General features: G+C 39.8%; 2 long non-coding RNA genes across 2 annotated transcripts in view; one reads left to right on the plus strand and one right to left on the minus strand.

The window, feature by feature from the left end:
- LOC139577757 (uncharacterized) overlaps window positions 1-22,835 on the minus strand; it is a 50,915-nt gene that overhangs the window by 11,909 nt on the left and 16,171 nt on the right. The window lies entirely within an intron of this gene.
- On the plus strand, window positions 3,634-9,552 carry LOC139577747 (uncharacterized). The gene is made up of 2 exons (XR_011675380.1): window positions 3,634-4,489; window positions 8,547-9,552. It is a non-coding gene; the product is annotated as an uncharacterized lncRNA (long non-coding RNA).

Consider the following 22,835-nt stretch of genomic DNA (forward strand, 5'->3'; position numbering starts at 1 on the left):
CCCCCTGCTTTCCTCAACAATGGAACAGCTTCCCTTCCCCTACATCTCAGGCAGTTCTGTTACTCACAACACCCCCCCTGCTTTCCTCAACAATGGAACAGCTTCCCTTCCCCTACATCTCAGGCAGTTCTGTTACTCACAACACTCCCCCTGCTTTCCTCAACAATGGAACAGCTTCCCTTCCCCTACATCTCAGGCAGTTCTGTTACTCACAACACTCCCCCTGCTTTCCTCAACAATGGAACAGCTTCCCTTCCCCTACATCTCAGGCAGTTCTGTTACTCACAACACCCCCCCTGCTTTCCTCAACAATGGAACAGCTTCCCTTCCCCTACATCTCAGGCAGTTCTGTTACTCACAACACCCCCCCTGCTTTCCTCAACAATGGAACAGCTTCCCTTCCCCTACATCTCAGGCAGTTCTGTTACTCACAACACCCCCCTGCTTTCCTCAACAATGGAACAGCTTCCCTTCCCCTACATCTCAGGCAGTTCTGTTACTCACAACACCCCCCCTGCTTTCCTCAACAATGGAACAGCTTCCCTTCCCCTACATCTCAGGCAGTTCTGTTACTCACAACACCCCCCCTGCTTTCCTCAACAATGGAACAGCTTCCCTTCCCCTACATCTCAGGCAGTTCTGTTACTCACAACACTCCCCCTGCTTTCCTCAACAATGGAACAGCTTCCCTTCCCCTACATCTCAGGCAGTTCTGTTACTCACAACACTCCCCCTGCTTTCCTCAACAATGGAACAGCTTCCCTTCCCCTACATCTCAGGCAGTTCTGTTACTCACAACACCCCCCCTGCTTTCCTCAACAATGGAACAGCTTCCCTTCCCCTACATCTCAGGCAGTTCTGTTACTCACAACACCCCCCCTGCTTTCCTCAACAATGGAACAGCTTCCCTTCCCCTACATCTCAGGCAGTTCTGTTACTCACAACACTCCCCCTGCTTTCCTCAACAATGGAACAGCTTTCCTTCCCCTACATCTCAGGCAGTTCTGTTACTCACAACACTCCCCCTGCTTTCCTCAACAATGGAACAGCTTCCCTTCCCCTACATCTCAGGCAGTTCTGTTACTCACAACACTCCCCCTGCTTTCCTCAACAATGGAACAGCTTCCCTTCCCCTACATCTCAGGCAGTTCTGTTACTCACAACACTCCCCCTGCTTTCCTCAACAATGGAACAGCTTCCCTTCCCCTACATCTCAGGCAGTTCTGTTACTCACAACACCCCCCTGCTTTCCTCAACAATGGAACAGCTTCCCTTCCCCCACATCTCAGGCAGTTCTGTTACTCACAACACCCCCCTGCTTTCGTCAACAATGGAACAGCTTCCCTTCCCCTACATCTCAGGCAGTTCTGTTACTCACAACACTCCCCCTGCTTTCCTCAACAATGGAACATCTTCCCTTCCCCTACATCTCAGGCAGTTCTGTTACTCACAACACCCCCCTGCTTTCGTCAACAATGGAACAGCTTCCCTTCCCCTACATCTCAGGCAGTTCTGTTACTCACAACACCCCCCTGCTTTCCTCAACAATGGAACAGCCCACTGAGCTAAAGCCTTGCCATTACAAATATGTTTTAAAGGAGCGGGACATTTTTTACAATGAGGAAATAATATGTCATGTTTTACACGTACCTCAGCCATCATTGTGAATGGTGTCTTATGCAGTGACAAAATTAGATTTGCTGATGCAGTAAATCTAATACTTAGGTGTTTTTAGGCATGAAAGGTCTGCGGTGATTCCGTGGTTATTAGTTACTGACCTTGGAAGACATTTCTGGCCATGCTGGCAGGGTCTGAATCAAACCCAATGACCACCTGGCACATTGACAGGGTCTGAATCAAACCCAATGTCCACCTGGCACACTGACGGGGTCTGAATCAAACCCAATGTCCACCTGGCACACTGACGGGGTCTGAATCAAACCCAATGTCCACCTGGCACACTGACAGGGTCTGAATCAAACCCAATGACCACCTGGCACACTGACAGGGTCTGAATCAAACCCAATGTCCACCTGGCACACTGACAGGGTCTGAATCAAACCCAATGTCCACCTGGCACACTGACAGGGTCTGAATCAAACCCAATGACCACCTGGCACACTGACAGGGTCTGAATGTTAAGGGGAGGGAAGATGGTCAAGAGGGTGATGATTATTGTTGTTCTACTGCCTGATTGTTAAAAAAGCTTTGTTAAAGAACAAGAAGACCTGCACACTGTTTACAAAAGCTTTGTTTAATCAGCACAACAGTTTTCAGCTGTGCTATCATTATTGCAAAAGGGTTTTCTAATGATCAATTAGCATTTTAAAATGATAATCTTGGATTAGCTAACACAACGTGCCATTGTAACACAGGAGTGATGGTTGCTGATAATGGGCCTCTGTACGTCTATGTAGATATTCCATAAACCAATCAGTCGTTTCCAGCTACAATAGTCATTTACAACATTAACAATGTCTACACTGTATTTCTGATCAATTTGAGGTTATTTTATTGGACAAAAAATGTGATTTTCTTTCAAAAACAAGGACATTTCTAAGTGACCCCAACTTTTGAACGGTAGTGTACATCTACATGATGTATTGTTACACCATGTAGGAGCAGTATAGACCTAGTCTGTTCATTATATACATCTACATGATGTATTGTTACACCATGTAGGAGCAGTATAGACCTAGTCTGTTCATTATATACATCTACATGATGTATTGTTACACCATGTAGGTGCAGTATAGACCTAGTCTGTTCATTATATACATCTACATGATGTATTGTTACACCATGTAGGAGCAGTAGAGACCTAGTCTATTCATTATATACATCTACATGATGTATTGTTACACCATGTTGGAGCAGTATAGACCTAGTCTGTTCATTATATACATCTACATGATGTATTGTTACACCCTGTAGGAGCAGTATAGACCTAGTCTGTTCATTATATACATCTACATGATGTATTGTTACACCATGTTGGAGCAGTATAGACCTAGTCTGTTCATTATATACATCTACATGATGTATTGTTACACCATGTAGGAGCAGTATAGACCTAGTCTGTTCATTATATATATCTACATGATGTATTGTTACACCATGTAGGAGCAGTATAGACCTAGTCTGTTCATTATATACATCTACATGATGTATTGTTACACCATGTAGGAGCAGTATAGACCTAGTCTGTTCATTATATACATCTACATGATGTATTGTTACACCATGTAGGAGCAGTATAGACCTAGTCTGTTCATTATATACATCTAGATGATGTATTGTTACAACATGTAGGAGCAGTATAGACCTAGTCTGTTCATTATATACATCTACATGATGTATTGTTACACCATGTAGGAGCAGTATAGACCTAGTCTGTTCATTATATACATCTACATGATGTATTGTTACACCATGTAGGAGCAGTATAGACCTAGTCTGTTCATTATATACATCTACATGATGTATTGTTACACCATGTAGGAGCAGTATAGACCTAGTCTGTTCATTATATACATCTACATGATGTATTGTTACACCATGTAGGAGCAGTATAGACCTAGTCTGTTCATTATATACATCTACATGATGTATTGTTACACCATGTAGGAGCAGTATAGACCTAGTCTGTTCATTATATACATCTACATGATGTATTGTTACACCATGTAGGAGCAGTATAGACTGACAGTAGCTGGCTACTTATTTAGATTTAGTTTGACCTAATGAAACTGCCTTAAATGTGCTGTAGTAAAAGAAACTGTATTCGCACTAATCAATCAACACATTCCTGCCTTTGTATGTCTCAATATAATAGTATTATTTAATGAAATCCATTTAAAATAATATTTTCCACAACTGCGTTTCCCATTCCAGTCAGCAGACGGCGATTTGCGTCGTTCAGGCGATGCTGCTATCGTGACGTATAATGTAGTGGACGGTTCTTCAAAAACAACAAGTCAACCACCTCGGTAGCTAGCTAGCCAACGTAGCCGAAAGATTCAAGCTGTTTTTACGCTTTCGGTGTATATTAGCTGCTGTGTTTTAGACACACTTCTATCGTATCTACTTGTTAACCTATTTAATTTAATATGACCTTATTTTTTATTAGTCAGATATAGTAGCTGTCTGGTTAAATTAGCACTAGCTTAGTCGTTAATGATAGCTAGCTAGCTAATATCCCCGAACATGAGCTCACTAAGCTTCTCCCCTCCTGCTAAATAAGAGGTCTGCTGGACGGAGAAAGAAGCTCTGGGGCTGAACATTGTCGTGAAAGAGGAGAAGGAAGAGGAGGATGTCACAGTTAAAAAATAAATTGAGGGTGAGGCTGTTACAGTGAAAGAGGAAGAAGTGTTCACAGTGAAAGAGGAGGATGAGAAAGAGGATGGCGTTTTTGACGTGAAGAAGGAAGGGGGGATTTCTGTCACATTGAAAGATGAAGAGGTGGAGATAGGAGATCTGATTTACATCAGTAAGTACCGCCTTAACTTGTTTTCCCACTTTGGATATTCGGAGTTGTCTCGTCAATACCTCATCAAGGGAGGGCCCTGGGATGATGACTGATATGTCTAGAATCAGACGACGTAGAGAGCAAGCTACCCCTTGTTTTCTCCGTTCCGTTTTCAGAAAGTGACTTAAAATATATATTTGAGAAGGGTCTATCTGGGGGCCACGGCATGTAGTGATTTTAATGTAGTTATGATTTACTACACACAGTGCCCCCCAATAGTGCCATGCGAGAGTTGGGTTGGCTACACCAACGATTATGGATATACTGACAATAAGTCTCTGCCCTAACAAGCGGAGTCGTAATTGTGTGTGTAACAGTGATAACACCAAGTAAAACTGAAATGATAACTTAAAAACACAAAATATAAATATCCATTAACAAACTTCTTATAGCTTAGACTAATTTCCACTTCCTGAACACATACTACTTAAATAAAAAAACATAGCATTTTATTAGTAAAACGCAAAAGTAAAAATGTAATAAATACAGTAGTCTTTCCACCATATAGTCAGACACATTCTATTCACAGGCTTGTACACAGCACAGAGGTTGTAGTAGCATTTTAGCAGTGCAGGAGATGCTGATATGGAACATGGGATCAACAATCAATATAATAAAATATACAAAAACATACATCAAATAATAACTGAAAGTCAAGGGCGGTTGCATATGAGTAAGCGGAGTCGTCCACAAAGCAGCACTGTGGGTTGTCTAGCTCCCGCCCATCCTTTCTTTGGATTGGTGGATCTTATTATTATTGTTATCTATTGTTTATATTCTATGAGGGTTGTTGTCGTCAACCGCCTGTATTCAATGGAGAGAGATGCTAAGCTACTAGCATGAATATGCATAGCGATCTGGAGACAACTCCTATAGTGGTTTTTATCAAAGTTGTCGGTATGTCACGTGTCCACATAACAATTTAAGAATTACGACACTTCTGTTAGATCAAGTAAACCTCACGTAGCAAATAAGCCATTCATGTTGTTGTTGAGCAAATTCAACACTTTCCACATTGGGTTGATAATTGTTTCCACTAGAGAGAGAACCAATTGGGTACAACCTACTGTAACCTACTGACATGACCTAGAGAGACAACCAATTGGGTACAACCTACTGTAACCTACTGGCATGACCTAGAGAGAAAACCAATTGGGTACAACCTACTGTAACCTACTGGCATGACCTAGATAGAAAACCAATTGGGTACAACCTACTGTAACCTACTGGCATGACCTAGAGAGAAAACCAATTGGGTACAACCTACTGTAACCTACTGACATGACCTAGAGAGAAAACCATTTCGGTACAACCTACTGTAACCGACTGACATGACCTAGAGAGAGAACCAATTGGGTACAACCTACTGTAACCTACTGACATGACCTAGAGAGAGAACCAATTGGGTACAACCTACTGTAACCTACTGACACGACCTAGAGAGACAACCAATTGGGTACAACCTACTGTAATTGCATGAGAAAATAATGGTACCAGTCAAAAGTCTCCATGAGTCTGCCGTTGTGCTGTAGAATTTGTGAATTTTGTCGCTTGTATAATAAGGGACTATCATTTGTCCCAACATCACAGGCCACAGACTTTGATAAAGACTTCCAAAAGTTTTTCCACAGTTTGAGATCGACTGAGTTTTTTTAATGGGGATTCTCCCTGTGCACCTGCCAATGTAAATCCATTGAACGAGACAAGTTACCAGACAGGACATATTGCTGATGCTCTTCCTATTGATAACCTGAATGACAATTAACTTGTTGGTGGTCGTGATGACGGCCTATTCGATGATGTCCATCGGGATTCCCCCCAAAAAAGAAGATGCTCTGTATTGATCACTGGAGTCAGATGTGAAGGAGGAGGTTGATCATCAGGAGTCAGATGTGAAGGAGGAGGTTGATCATCAGGAGTCAGATGTGAAGGAGGAGGTTGATCATCAGGAGTCAGATGTGAAGGAGGAGGTTGATGGCCACATCAGTGAATTGTACTTTTTGGAGAAATGTCCTCTGGTCTGATGAAACAAATATAGACCTGTTTGGCAATAATGACCATCGTTATGTTTGGAAGAAAAAGGGGGAGGCTTGCAAGCCAAAGCTCACCATCCCAACTGTGAAGCATGGTGGTGGCAGCATCATGTTGTGGGGGTGTTTTGCTGCAGGAGAAACTAGTGCACTTCACAAATTAGATGGCATCATGAGGTGGGGAAGTTATGTGGATATATTGAAGCAAAATCTCAAGACATCAGTCAGGAAGTTAAAGCTTGGTCGCAAATGGGTCTTCCAAATGGACAATGACCCCAAGCATACTTCCAAAGTTGTGGCAAAATGGCTTAAGGACAACAAAGTCAAGTTATTGGAGTGGCCCTCACAAAGCCCTGACCTCAATCGTATAGAAAATGTGTGGGCAGAACTGAAAAGGCGTGTGCGAGCAAGGAAGCCTACAAACCTGACACAGTTACACCAGCTCTGTCAGGAGGATTGGGCCAAAATGCACCCAAATTATTGTGGGAAGCTTGTGGAAGGCTACCTGAAACGTTTGACCCAAGTTAAACAATTTAAAGGCAATGCTACCAAATACTAATTGAGTGTATGTAAACTTCTGACCCACTGGGAATTTGATGACATAAAAGCTGAAATAAATCATTCTCTCTACCATTATTTTGACATTTCACATTCTTAAAATAAAGTGGTGATCCTAACTGACCTAAGACAGGGAATTTTTACTAGGATTAAATGTCAGGAATTGTGATGAGATTAAATGTATTTGGCTAAGGTGTATGTAAACTTTTGACTTCAACTGTAGGTACCGTTACTGTGTTAAAAACAGAGGCAGTTGTGGGACTGATGTGTGTGGTGTTAAAGGGGAAATATGACATTTGTTTCTAAACATTGGAGTAAAAAAATAATGACAGCTTTGTTATTGTTTCAACTGCAGATTGGTTGTTTGTTGTGTGGCTTTTTTAAAGGGGCAACCTAGGATTTAAACAGAAACAAAATGGCAGCCCAGAGACCTGAGCTGTGTTGGAATACTCATACTAACTGTACTATTTGTGACGTACATTGAGTTTGTAGTATGCTTATTGGTCGTAGTATGATATAGTTGGTTTAGCCAAAAGTTCCCTGGTAAGCAAGCATTTCTAAACTTTATTCACTGTTATGGGGTACTATTTTGGTGTGATGTCATTATGGGGTATTGTGATGTCATTATGGGGTATTGTCTGAAGATAGATCATTTAAAAAAAAATGTCATCCATTTTAGAATAATAGCCAAAGAACATTTTACTGGTTGAGGTCGTTTTTAAATACAAAGTAGTACATTTTCGACAAAAACATAAACATTATATTAATCAGGACATTCAAATGAACCTTACAATTATAATCCAAAGTAGTGTGAAATGCACTCATAAGCAACCTGTAAATGGAGGCTATATTTGCTGTCAGCCTATGAGAACTCCCCTGAGTTTTCCCCCACGGCGGTGAATTAGTGAATAGACACAGAGCTTAATGTGAGTTTCCTTGAGTAGCACTCCTGATCTTGCACTGATAGTGTGTTGTCATATTCAGAATACATTGTGGAAAAACTCAAATCTTTGCTCACCTTTTTTGCTCCAGGCAGATATACAACATCCATAACTAGTGGTTTCTGCATTATCAGGGAGGTGTTTCTGCAACCAAATTGCATGTGCATCATCCTTGTCGCAATTTTAGCAAACACAGAAAGGGGCCTATATTGGAGACCAAAAGTCATCTGGCACACTGCTTAGGATTTCAACAACTTTTACTTTTTTCTAGCCTAAAATCATTGATGTTACTACTAATGTGAAAAAAATACTAAATATGACTATTGTTGCTCACTTGACTGTCTCAAGACAATTGTCAAGTAATTTTAACATTCATTACAGACGTCAATTGTTGTACAACATCATGGCTATGCTGTTGGCATCACCTTTTACAGTGGATTTCTGCTGTTGTGGGCCTTTAACCATCTGTCTGACTTGTTGTTCACACAGGAGAGAGACGTGACTATCGTGGATCCTCTGGGGAGCCTCAACAACATCATGAAGCTGACGAGGCAGAGAAGAGTCCCTCCCGATCAGAACACCTCAAGAAACACCAGAGGAGACCAACAGGGAAGAAATCTCACTGCTGCTCTGATTGTGGGAAAGGTTGCAAATCTTCATCAGAAATTAAAATACACAAGCGAGTACACACAGGAGAGAAATCTCACCACTGTTTTGATTGTGGGAAGAGTTACTTAAGATCAGAATCACTAAAAGTACACATGAGAATTCACACTGGAGAGAAACCTTATAGCTGTGATCAATGTGGGAAAATTTTTACTCACTCAAGCTGCCTGATAGTACAACTGAGAGCACACACTGGAGAGAAACCTTATAGCTGTGATCAATGTGGGAAGAGTTTTACTCACTCAAGCTGGCTGATAGTACATCTGAGAGCACACACAGGAGTGAAACCTTATAGCTGTGATCAATGTGGGAAGAGATTTGTTACATCTAGCCATCTGACTATACACCAGAGAACACACACAGGAGAGAAATCTTATAGCTGTAGTCAATGTGGGAAGAGTTTTATTCAGTCAAGAAATCTCATAGCTGTGATCAATGTCACAAGAGATACTCTGATAAAAGATCTCTGATCAAACATCAGAAAATACATACATGAAGTAGTTGTTTCATGATATCAATGAAATGTCACAATGTAGAATATTTGAATGATGTCACAATGTAGAATGTTTTAACATTGTAGTAGGAATACAAAGGATTTGAGTTTGTTAAAAGTTCATATTGATACAGAAACACTAAACCATGATTTAGATGTATTAAGAACAAGTTGATTGACAAAGTCATGAAAAATGGAATAAACCACATTTTGGCTCTGATAAAAGATATGCCTCTGGGGTCAAAATGATCCATGTCAGAACTATGGTTCAATGTAAATATGTAGTGGGTCTAAAGTTTGTTTTAAATTATCACTCATTAAACACGAATCAATCAACACATGCTTCTCTTTGAACGACTTAATATAATATTACACTTTTATGAAATAAATGAAAATAAACTTTTGGTTCCTCAACTGCGTTGCCCACTCCAGTCAGCAGAAAGAGACGCAGCAGAAGTGCCTCTTTTTATATTTGATTTTATTTATATATTTTTTTATTCAAAATGCAGATCTACAATTTACATTGTTACATCATACAAAACAGAACACAGGTATTAACGAGAAAATACTAAAACATACAAAAAATATAAATAATGAACTATTCTAGTGTAGTTGTAATCACTCTGAAAAAATCTATAATGATTCAGGAAGATGTTATTGTTGTTATTCACTAGGATTAATGTTTTAATAAAATAGTTACATTCAATCAGAAAAATGTGTCATTTTGGTATGGAATTTTTGTTTGTGTATAAAATATTTGGCAACAAGAATTTAAAAAAATTAACAATCATTTCAATGGTCTTGTTATCATTGCAATAGTAACATATATCTTTCATGTCAAAAACATGGGTCGTGTTCATAATGGTAAATAAGTATTTTGCAAGGTTTTCCCAAAATTCTGACACAAATTTACATTAAAGAACAAGTGGGACAGATTCTCACCTTTTTCACACAAAACGCAGATATCATCAACAGCCACAAATTTGGATATCATAGAATTACATGGATATACAGTATCTTATGTAAAATTTTAAAGTGCTCTTCCTTAACTTTGTTTGGGATTCAATATTTGTAAGGCCTTAACCAGGCATTTTTCCAGACAATGTCAGGAATAATAAGCATGTTCCAGAAACATTTTCCTCTCGGTGGAAGTTGGTTTTGTGAATGAAGAATTTGTCTTATATATTTATTACAACAAGATTTCTCAAGTAAGCCCACGCCTTCCAATCTGAGTTCTGGATAAACTTTGTGATCATTACCAAAGCTAAGATGAGTTTTCATGAGTGTAGTTAGACCACTGGGAACGACTTTGATCACAGAAATAAACACTGAAAGGAATTGGAAACTCTTTCAATGTTATAAATTGTTCAAATGTAAGAATATTACCTCTGTTGTCAAAAACATCAAGGACAAAGTCAATATTCCCCTTGTGCCAGTTGGGGTAGAACAATGACTTATTCCTTACAGTTATGTCTGAATTATTCCACAAAAGAGCTTTATGTGGGTAAAAATTGTGTAGGAAACATATTTTCCAGGCCTTAAAGCTTGTTGGTGAAACCTAGCCAATTTAGCGGGTAATCTTTCAGGAATATAATGACATTTCAGTAACAATTGAAGACCTCCCAACTTATGAAACACATTATTTGGAATGAAATACCATATTGAATCAGTGTTGATCAAACATCTTGTCAACCAGTTGATCTTGAAAGTGTTATTTACGTCACAAAGTCCAACACTTCCAGACCTCCTTCAGGTCTTTTATTACAGAGGACTGACTTCTTCAGTTTGTGAGACTTATTTTTCCAGATGAAGTCAAGAAAGGTCTTGTTGATCTCTTTACAAGTAGCAGGATTTATAAACAAAGATGAGGGGTACACAAAACCAGACAGTCCCTCTGCCTTGGACAGAAGTACTCTCCCAAGTATAGAAAGATCTCTTTGTAGACAATTATTAAATATATTTTTGGTTTTCTTAATTTTAGGAGAGAAATTCATATGTTGTCTGACTGTGGTTTTTTGACAGATGTATTCCTATATATTTAACACAGTCCTTTACAGGAATATTTTCTATTTCTTTATCATCAGAGTCAAATAAACATAAGATTGCTGTACTATATTAACACTGCTAATCCAACAATATTGCTAGGTGCCTGCACACTTGAATTAAAGGGGAACTACTCTCAAAAATGTACATTTCTTAGATTTTCCCCAAACCTAAAAAGTGGTCTCCTGATTGGTTTAAGTGTTGTTATGGACTTAGAACAATTGCATTGTTTTTGAGAACAAAAACCCGAAAAAATGAAAAAAAACCTGAATTTGTGAATTTCTGACTCAGTTTCTCTGTTTCAATAAAAGGCCTACTATTATCCTACTGACCAGTACAGCTTGGGTTGGTCTACTATTATCCTACTGAACAGTACAGCTTGGGTTGGTCTACTATTATCCTACTGACCAGTACAGCTTGGGTTGGTCTACTATTATCCTACTGACCAGTACAAATTGGGTTGCTCTACTATTATCCTACTGACCAGTACAGCTTGGGTTGGTCTACTATTATCCTACTGACCAGTACAGCTTGGGTTGGTCTACTATTATCCTACTGAACAGTACAGCTTGGGTTGGTCTACTATTATCCTACTGAACAGTACAGCTTGGGTTGGTCTACTATTATCCTACTGAACAGTACAGCTTGGGTTGGTCTACTATTATCCTACTGAACAGTACAGCTTGGGTTGGTCTACTATTATCCTACTAACCAGTACAGCTTGGGTTGGTCTACTATTATCCTACTAACCAGTACAGCTTGGGTTGGTCTACTATTATCCTACTATTATCCTACTGACCAGTACAGCTTGGGTCGGTCTACTATTATCCTACTGTACAGTACAGCTTGGGTTGGTCTACTATTATCCTACTTAACAGTACAGCTTGGGTTGGTCGACTATTATCCTACTGACCAGTACAGCTTGGGTTGGTCTACTATTATCCTACTGAACAGTACAGCTTGGGTTGGTCTACTATTATCCTACTGAACAGTACAGCTTGGGTTGGCCTGACTGTGAAAGACCAATATGGGATTCATCATTTTAGGTCATTCAGAGTGTATATCACTGTTTCTCATGCTTTTCACACAGGGTGCCTTTCCTTCTCTGGGCCGTTTGGAAAATGTTTTACTAAATTAGAGTACTGTGTACCCACTTCTCCAGGCAGCACTACACCACTGACCTACACAACAGCTTTCAACATACCAGTATTTAGTTTGGAAACTTTCAAAAGAAATGCTGGTCTAAATAACACAATATCAAAATATGTCAAATTATCCATTTATTTGTTTCTAAAGTGGTTGAAATGCTGTGAAAAACAGTTGTACTGAACTACAGAGGTAAAATAATAGATATTCTCAAAGTTGAGCTTGTCTTTGCAGGGGGACTCTTATTTAGAAGAAAATAATCTGATGTTGTGCTGCCAGCATATTATCCTGCTGCTAGCAGAACAGTAATATAAGAGTTTAACCTCGAATATTTGTGGAGTGGTTGAACAACGAGTTTTAATGACTCCAACCTAATTGTATGTAAACTTCCGACTTCAACTGTACATACATATACACACTTTTTTAGAATATACCTTTATTTTTCCCCACAACCCTACCACCCCTCCCCCAATTGGAGTAAACTAATAAACAATAACACTTAGGCTTCTACCTTCAGTTTATACATACTATACACAATCTATTTCACATTAGTTATATTTTGTTAGTTTTTTGTCCTGGCCTTCCTCTATTTCTGATTTATATTTGTAACTGTGCTATTTGACAACATTTCTGAACCTATATACATTTAACATTGTTTTAAATGTTTTACATTTGTTATCTTGTTGTTATTAGTCCCACCTTTCAGCTCGGTGTGCTGCGAGGTACAAACTGCAGAGGTCTCTATATAATGCCCGATCAATAAGAGGTTATTTCCACAAGGGGGCGACAAACGCCAGTTAATATTCCTGAATAGAGCACCACAGAATTTATAGGCTCCCTTTGCCAAGTGGTCAATTTGGAGTACCTCTGGCCTGGGCCAGTGGTGCGTCCCAAAAGTATTTACTGCTTCCTGAAGTGTGCACTCATTCACTACCCCCCATAAATTGTAAAATCATTGGATTGGTGAAGGCGTAGGTTATAGCATGAGTTTCCATACTAATCAATTCCTGTCAAGTGCACACTTTGGGAGGAAGGAGAGATTATTGGGGTACAGACCAGGTATGCAGACGTTTCCCCAGCCCAGGTATGCAGACATTTCCAGGGTTGGTGGGTGACTGTATCTCTCCAGGGTTGGTGGGTGACTGTATCTCTCCAGGGTTGGTGGGTGACTGTATCTCTCCAGGGTTGGTGGGTGACTGCTGGACCCTGACCAGACATGGAGTAGTTGGATCTGCATTTACACTCACAGCACACCCACCTATCACCATCAATCACCACACACACACCAGGACAACAATACATCATAGTCTATGGAGGATAAATAACTACACACCAGGACAACAATACATCATAGTCTATGGAGGATAAATAACTACACACCAGGACAACAATACATCATAGTCTATGTGGAGGATAAATAACTACACACCAGGACAACAATACATCATAGTCTATGTGGAGGATAAATAACTACACACCAGGACAACAATACATCATAGTCTATGGAGGATAAATAACTACACACCAGGACAACAATACATCATAGTCTATAGAGGATAAATAACTACACACCAGAACAACAATACATCATAGTCTATGTGGAGGATAAATAACTACACACCAGGACAACAATACATCATAGTCTATATGGAGGATAAATAACTACACACCAGGACAACAATACATCATAGTCTATAGAGGATAAATAACTACACACCAGAACAACAATACATCATAGTCTATGTGGAGGATAAATAACTACACACCAGGACAACAATACATCATAGTCTATGGAGGATAAATAACTACACACCAGGACAACAATACATCATAGTCTATGGAGGATAAATAACTACACAACAATACATCATAGTCTATGTGGAGGATAAATAACTACACACCAGGACAACAATACATCATAGTCTATGGAGGATAAATAACTACACACCAGGACAACAATACATCATAGTCTATGTGGAGGATAAATAACTACACACCAGGACAACAATACATCATAGTCTATGGAGGATAAATAACTACACACCAGGACAACAATACATCATAGTCTATGTGGAGGATAAATAACTACACACCAGGACAACAATACATCATAGTCTATGGAGGATAAATAACTACACACCAGGACAACAATACATCATAGTCTATGTGGAGGATAAATAACTACACACCAGGACAACAATACATCATAGTCTATATGGAGGATAAATAACTACACACCAGGACAACAATACATCATAGTCTATGTGGAGGATAAATAACTACACACCAGGACAACAATACATCATAGTCTATGGAGGATAAATAACTACACACCAGGACAACAATACATCATAGTCTATGTGGAGGATAAATAACTACACACCAGGACAACAATACATCATAGTCTATGTGGAGGATAAATAACTACACACCAGAACAACAATACATCATAGTCTATGTGGAGGATAAATAACTACACACCAGGACAACAATACATCATAGTCTATGTGGAGGATAAATAACTACACACCAGGACAACAATACATCATAGTCTATGGAGGATAAATAACTACACACCAGGACAACAATACATCATAGTCTATGGAGGATAAATAACTACACACCAGGACAACAATACATCATAGTCTATGTGGAGGATAAATAACTACATTGATGTCTTATCTTCTCTCTTTCTGTTTGTCTGTAGAACCTCACTGTTTGAATTAGCAAGTGTTATTATTAGCCAGAGACAGAAGAGTCCCCTAAGCAAGCTGGACCTGGTGCTCTGTTCACAAACAGACCCCACAGAGCCCTAGGACAGCAAACATAGACCCAACCAAATCATGAGAAAACAAAAAGATAATTTCTTGACACATTTGAAAGAATTAACAAAAAACAGAGCAAACTAGAATGCTATTTGGGCTTAAACAGAGAGTACACAGTGGCAGAATACCTGACCACTGTCACTGAACCAAACTTAAGGAAAGCTTTGACTATGTACAGACTCAGTGAGTGTAGCCTAGCTATTGAGAAAGGCCGCCGTAGGCAGACCTCAAATCAAATTTTATTCGTTTTGCGCCCCTAACCAACAATGGTGGAAACTGAGATGCACTTCCTAACCTCCTGACAACATTTATGACCAGCTAATTCATACTGTATGTTGTAGTCTGTCCAAGAGGGGAATCACACAGACTGATCTCAGTTAATTCATACTGTATGTTGTAGTCTGTCCAAGAGGGGAATCACACAGACTGATCTCAGTTAGTTCATACTGTATGTTGTAGTCTGTCCAAGAGGGGAATCACACAGACTGATCTCAGTTAATTCATACTGTATGTTGTAGTCTGTCCAAGAGGGGAATCACACAGACTGACAGCTTGTAATTTTATTAAAAGCATTCAGTTGATTACATGGCAGTTTAGAGAGAAACATCATAACAATAATCTACATCATAATCAATAATCAATATCATAACATTTATAATCAATAACATCATTATCTATATACTACTAACAACATCATAACAATAATCTACATCATAATCAATATCATAACATTTATAATCAATAACATCATTATCTATATACTACTAACAACATCATAACAATAATCTACATCCTAATCAATATCATAACATTTATAATCAATAACATCATGAGCGGTAAACAACAACAAACCCCTTTATTAAAAATGTTTTCAAAATACAAAGAATGAACAGATGATTATAATAATACATGGACTAATAATGGAGACACTTCAAGATAAAGAATCTAAGAGACACTAAATAAGATAAAGAATCTAAGAGACACTAAATAAGATAAAGAATCTAAGAGACACTAAATAAGATAAAGAATCTAAGAGACACTAAATAAGATAAAGAATCTAAGAGACGCTAAATAAGATAAAAAATCTAAGAGACACTAAATAAGATAAAGAATCTAAGAGACACTAGATAAGATAAAGAATCTAAGAGACACTAAATAAGATAAAGAATCTAAGAGACACTAAATAAGATAAAGAATCTAAGAGACACTAAATAAGATAAAGAATCTAAGAGACACTAAATAAGATAAAGAATCTAAGAGACACTAAATAAGATAAAGAATCTAAGAGACACTAAATAAGATAAAGAATCTAAGAGACACTAAATAAGATAAAGAATCTAAGAGACACTAAATAAGATAAAGACATGAAGACAAAAGCAAAAAGTAATACATTCTGGAACACAAAACAGACGTAATTGAGCTACTCTCTAAAATTATTATTCAAAACGCCAAGATACCAAAACCCCATGTTACCCAAAACCCATGTTACCCAAAACACCATGTTACCCAAAACCACATGTTACCCAGAACCCCATGTTTCTCTGGTGGTAAAAACCAAACTAAAAGGAATAATGTTGGTTGCAGTCACTCCTGTTAGATTTCTTCCAAGGTTCTAGAAAGATCAACTAATTCTGAACTTGTTATTAAAATTAGAACCACTTCAGGTTTGTCACCACATTTTAAACACCAGTCCACTGCTGACCATCGATTTAAAACACAAAACTGACCTAAGATCAGCATGTAGGGTCAGCTTCATTCTACTCCTACTCCGTCCCCTGGGCTGCTCTCTCCTCTCCCGGTCCAGCTTCAGCTCTGGAGCTTAGAGAGACCATCTCCATGGCATTGACATCAAGATCCATGCTGCTCACCCTGTTCACTCTCTTCTGCCTCCTGGTGGTCTGGGGAGACACAGCACCAACAGATAGTCATTTACTCTCTAGTATCTCCATTGTCTCTCCCCCTCACCCTCTCCCTCTAGTTTAAATGACTTGTAACGTCTGAGTAAATGTCTTTACCTTGTAGTACAGGTAGGAGGTGGTGATGGCTGTCAGTAGGAGCAGCAGCACTACAACGTGTCTGATGATGAAGGCTGGCAGAGGAGAGGCTGCAAACAGAAACACCTTTGATGAGGGGACTGATCATCATCACATAGATCTGTGGGAAATCTGTCAATGACAAAGTTATAAGTCTGGTTCATGTTCAGTTACCTGTGATGGTGAGGGAGAGGAGCTCACTCTCAGAGGAGAAGTAATGAGAGAAAACATAATTGTCATAAACACAGCTGTAGTTCCCTTGGTGGGAGTCATCTGCAGCAGGGAAGAGGAAGGCAGCAGAGTGATTGACAGCTGGCTGGATCTGGGTTCTGTTGGAGCCGGTGAACGTGAGGAGGAAGGAGCCTCCTGGGTACTGTGGCTGAGTGGAGCAGGTGATGGTGAAGCTGTAGCCCCTGAACATCTCGGGCCCCTGGTGGCCCCTGGAGACCCCTCCCATTGAGTCAGTCAGGGAGATATCAGGCTGGACCAGATCTGTAACAAAAAAAAGAGAAGAAGAAAAACCTCTTCAAGTAGTTTCCTATAGATATGACAATAACATCAGCATGTAACAGTGCTAGCCACCCTCCCTCACAGGGCAACATGAGTAGTGGGCCTACAGTCACTGAGACAACATATGTTGATATCAGGCTTAAGCAGGACATCTGGAACAAGAGGAGAGAAAAAGAAAACGTAGCTCCTCAACTACTTTCCTCATTTAGATATGACAATAACATGACATGTGACAGTGGTAGTGAGTAGAGACGTTCACTGAGATAACACTCAAATACAAAAACATTCTGGGATATTTAAGTTGTATTTCATTCCTACTTGACTGATTGATCTATTTAGTAAAGCAGACTGACAAGCTAAACAGTCATCATGAGAGGTGCAGAGGAAGTTGTATGAATGAAGGAAATCAGTTGAATATAATTATAATATGTTGATATGTCCTGAGCAGATCACTGTGAGTCCAGGAAGGAGATATAATACATGGACAAAAGTATGTGGAACTCAGCAGTGAGTTTTACAACAGAGGATTATTTTTACGCTCTACGTGGTTCAACACTCGGCGGTCCGTTCTGTCAGCTTGTGTTGTCTACCACTTCACGGCTGAGCCGTTGTTGCTCCTAGACGTGCCACGTTAAGTCACTGAGATCTTCAGTAAGTCCAATCTACTGGCAATGTTTGTCTATGGAGATTTCATGACTGTGTGCTCGATGATATACACATTAGATTTTATACAGCTGTCAGCAACAGGTGAGGCTGAAATAGCCGAATCCACTGATGTCCACATGCTTTTGGCCATATAGTGTATCTTGTTATTACCTGAGCAGATCACTGTGAGTCCAGGAAGGAGATCATAACTTGTCAAACACTCCCTCAGTGAAGACTCAGACCCAGAACAGTAAACTCCAAACCCTCCAGTGGTGTTTCCAGGTGGTACTGAAACAGTGGAGCCACAACCCAGCTGTCTACACACTACTGCAGCTTCATCCGCCTGGTCCTCGTCCACAGCTCCCACAGTCCTCCACTCTCCCTGGTCGTACCGCTCCACTCCACCAGCACAGCGACTGCCTCCTCCCACCAGCCTCACATCATCAGGCTCTGAGAAAAGAAAAGAGAGAGACAGTAATCTTACTATTTTCTCACTAAAACACACCTATATTGTCTCTCATATTCTTCACTCCAGGTGAGAAACAATGTTGATTGAGTGACAAACTGTTTCTTACCTGAGCAGGTGAGTCCAACAGCATTACCAGGTAGGCAGGTGTTGTGTTTTCTGTCTGAGGTGTCACAGTCCAGGAGAAGGGACTCATTGCCTTTACACTGGAACTCTTTATCCCAGGTCTGACCCTCACCTCCTCCATAGAGCCCCCCCTGTAGAGCTGCAGGAGCCCCACAGCCAAGCTCCCCACAGACTACCTCTGCATCCTGCCGGTCAAAGTCAGCTTCACACACTGAGGCCCAGGACTGACTGGACTTCACCTCCACTCTCCCAGAGCAGAGACCAGCTCCATCCACAAGCCGCACAGACTCTGGAGAAAAAGAGTTGGTTGAACATTCAATCAGTTTTGTTGATGACACTGTCAAGGACTAAACACAAATATGTTGGATAAAAGATTGTAGTTTGCTATGTTTGATACTGTAAGAGGTAGAAATGGGTTCTTAGTCACTCAGGATCGGGTTGGGAATAATGCAGGCAGGAGACAGGAATAAGTTCACTTCACTTTATAGAAAATAAACAGCTGGACATCCATCAGGCAGCTTCACTTCAGTACCATCTGAACTACAATGATCTGCCCATGAACATCTCCCATAAACCAATATGACAAACACAAATATAATGTTTAAATACATCTGACATCTCTCCCTCTATTTAAATGAAATAAAAACACATAAAACATGATACATGGTAATATTATATAATGTACAAATAAATCTCTCAATATGACCAGTCTCTTACCTGAACAGATCACATGACGATAATATCCACCATCACAGACACCAGGTCCTCCTCTGATGTCACACTGTCTAATAGAAGACTCATCTCCATTGCAACTCAATAGTGAGACTCCTCTTCTTCAGCTACAGGATTCCCACAGTCCAGCTCTCTACACACAACCTTAGTCTCTATCATCATTCTCCACCACATAAAACATAGACCTGACCACTCTCCTCTGGAGAAGACTTCCACTGTCCCAGAACAGGAAGTGGTCCCATCCACCAGTCTGACTGAGTATTCAGCTGTAAACAGCAGAGAGGAAAACACAGTGGTGAGGACAGATGATGACAGTGATTCTGTTATTCTAACAGCAGTAATGCTTTGTGGTTGACAAGTATTAGTAGTTCCATAAAACACTACTTGTTATTGGGGTTTAGAATGGTTTGTACGGACACATGATTTTCTCCATGTAGGATAATAAAGTTGACTAATATTGAACTGCTATAATCACTGTAGATTTATACTCTACCTACCTGGTGGACTGACACTTTGAGCCTGGAGATCTGAGGAGAAAGAGAGAGACAGAGGAGAGAGAGACAGAGGAGAAAGGGAGGAGTCAGAGGAAGAGAGAGACAGACTCTCTAAAACATAGAGACCCGGAAAACCTGAGTCTACGCCTTCACTATGGCGAATCACTAAAACAATACAGAAATACACTACGGAAAAAGAAGGAACAGCACGTCAGAAATCAGCTCAATGTAATTGAAGACTCCATAGACTCTAACCAATTCTGGGAAAATTGGAAAACACTAAACAAACAACAACACGAAGAATTATCTATCCAAAATGGAGATGTATGGGTAAACCACTTCTCCAATCTTTTTGGCTCTATAACAAAGAATAAAGAACAAAAACATATACATGATCAAATACAAATCCTAGAATCAACTATTAAAGACTACCAGAACCCATTGGATTCTCCAATTACCTTGAATGAGTTACAGGACAAAATAAAAACCCTCCAACCCAAAAAGGCCTGTGGTGTTGATGGTATCCTTAATGAAATGATCAAATATACAGACAACAAATTCCAATTGGCTATACTAAAACTCTTTAACATCGTCCTTAGCTCTGGCATCTTCCCCAATATTTGGAACCAAGGACTGATCACCCCAATCCACAAAAGTGGAGACAAATTTGACCCCAATAACTACCGTGGAATATGCGTCAACAGTAACCTTGGGAAAATCCTCTGCATTATCATTAACAGCAGACTCGTACATTTCCTCAATGAAAACAATGTACTGAGCAAATGTCAAATTGGCTTTTTACCAAATTACCGTACAACAGACCATGTATTCACCCTACACACCCTAATTGACAACCAAACAAACCAAAACAAAGGCAAAGTCTTCTCATGCTTTGTTGATTTCAAAAAAGCCTTCGACTCAATTTGGCATGAGGGTCTGCTATACAAATTGATGGAAAGTGGTGTTGGGGGTAAAACATACGACATTATAAAATCCATGTACACAAACAACAAGTGTGCGGTTAAAATTGGCAAAAAACACACACATTTCTTCACACAGGGTCGTGGGGTGAGACAGGGATGCAGCTTAAGCCCCACCCTCTTCAACATATATATCAACGAATTGGCGCGGGCACTAGAACAGTCTGCAGCACCCGGTCTCACCCTACTAGAATCCGAAGTCAAATGTCTACTGTTTGCTGATGATCTGGTGCTTCTGTCACCAACCAAGGAGGGCCTACAGCAGCACCTAGATCTTCTGCACATATTCTGTCAGACCTGGGCCCTGACAGTAAATCTCAGTAAGACCAAAATAATGGTGTTCCAAAAAAGGTCCAGTCACCAGGACCACAAATTCCATCTAGACACCGTTGCCCTAGAGCACACAAAAAACTATACATACCTCGGCCTAAACATCAGCACCACAGGTAACTTCCACAAAGCTGTGAACGATCTGAGAGACAAGGCAAGAAGGGCATTCTATGCCATCAAAAGGAACATAAATTTCAACATACCAATTAGGATCTGGCTAAAAATACTTGAATCAGTCATACAGCCCATTGCCCTTTATGGTTGTGAGGTCTGGGGTCCGCTCACCAACCAAGATTTCACAAAATGGGACAAACACCAAATTGAGACTCTGCATGCAGAATTCTGCAAAAATATCCTCCGTGTACAACGTAGAACACCAAATAATGCATGCAGAGCAGAATTAGGCCGATACCCACTAATTATCAAAATCCAGAAAAGAGCCGTTAAATTCTACAACCACCTAAAAGGAAGCGATTCCCAAACCTTCCATAACAAAGCCATCACCTACAGAGAGATGAACCTGGAGAAGAGTCCCCTAAGCAAGCTGGTCCTAGGGCTCTGTTCACAAACACAAACACACCCCACAGAGCCCCAGGACAACAGCACAATTAGACCCAACCAAATCATGAGAAAACAAAAAGATAATTACTTGACACATTGGAAAGAATTAACAAAAAAACAGAGCAAACTAGAATGCTATTTGGCCCTAAACAGAGAGTACACAGTGGCAGAATACCTGACCACTGTGACTGACCCAAACTTAAGGAAAGCTTTGACTATGTACAGACTCAGTGAGCATAGCCTTGCTATTGAGAAAGGCCGCCGTAGGCAGACATGGCTCTCAAGAGAAGACAGGCTATGTGCACACTGCCCACAAAATGAGGTGGAAACTGAGCTGCACTTCCTAACCTCCTGCCCAATGTATGACCATATTAGAGAGACATATTTCCCTCAGATTACACAGATCCACAAAGAATTTGAAAACAAATCCAATTTTGATAAACTCCCATATCTACTGGGAGAAATTCCACAGTGTGCCATCACAGCAGCAAGATTTGTGACCTGTTGTCACAAGAAAAGGGCAACCAGTGAAGAACAAACACCATTGTAAATACAACCCATATTTATGCTTATTTATTTTAACTTGTGTGCTTTAACCATTTGTACATTGTTACAACACTGTATATATATAATATAACATTTGTAATGTCTTTATTGTTTTGAAACTTCTGTATGTGTAATGTTTACTGTTCATTTGTATTGTTTATTTCACTTTTGTATAATATCTA

This window comes from Salvelinus alpinus, chromosome 6 (genome assembly GCF_045679555.1).
Source record: "Salvelinus alpinus chromosome 6, SLU_Salpinus.1, whole genome shotgun sequence".
NCBI classification, from domain to species: Eukaryota; Metazoa; Chordata; class Actinopteri; order Salmoniformes; family Salmonidae; genus Salvelinus; species Salvelinus alpinus.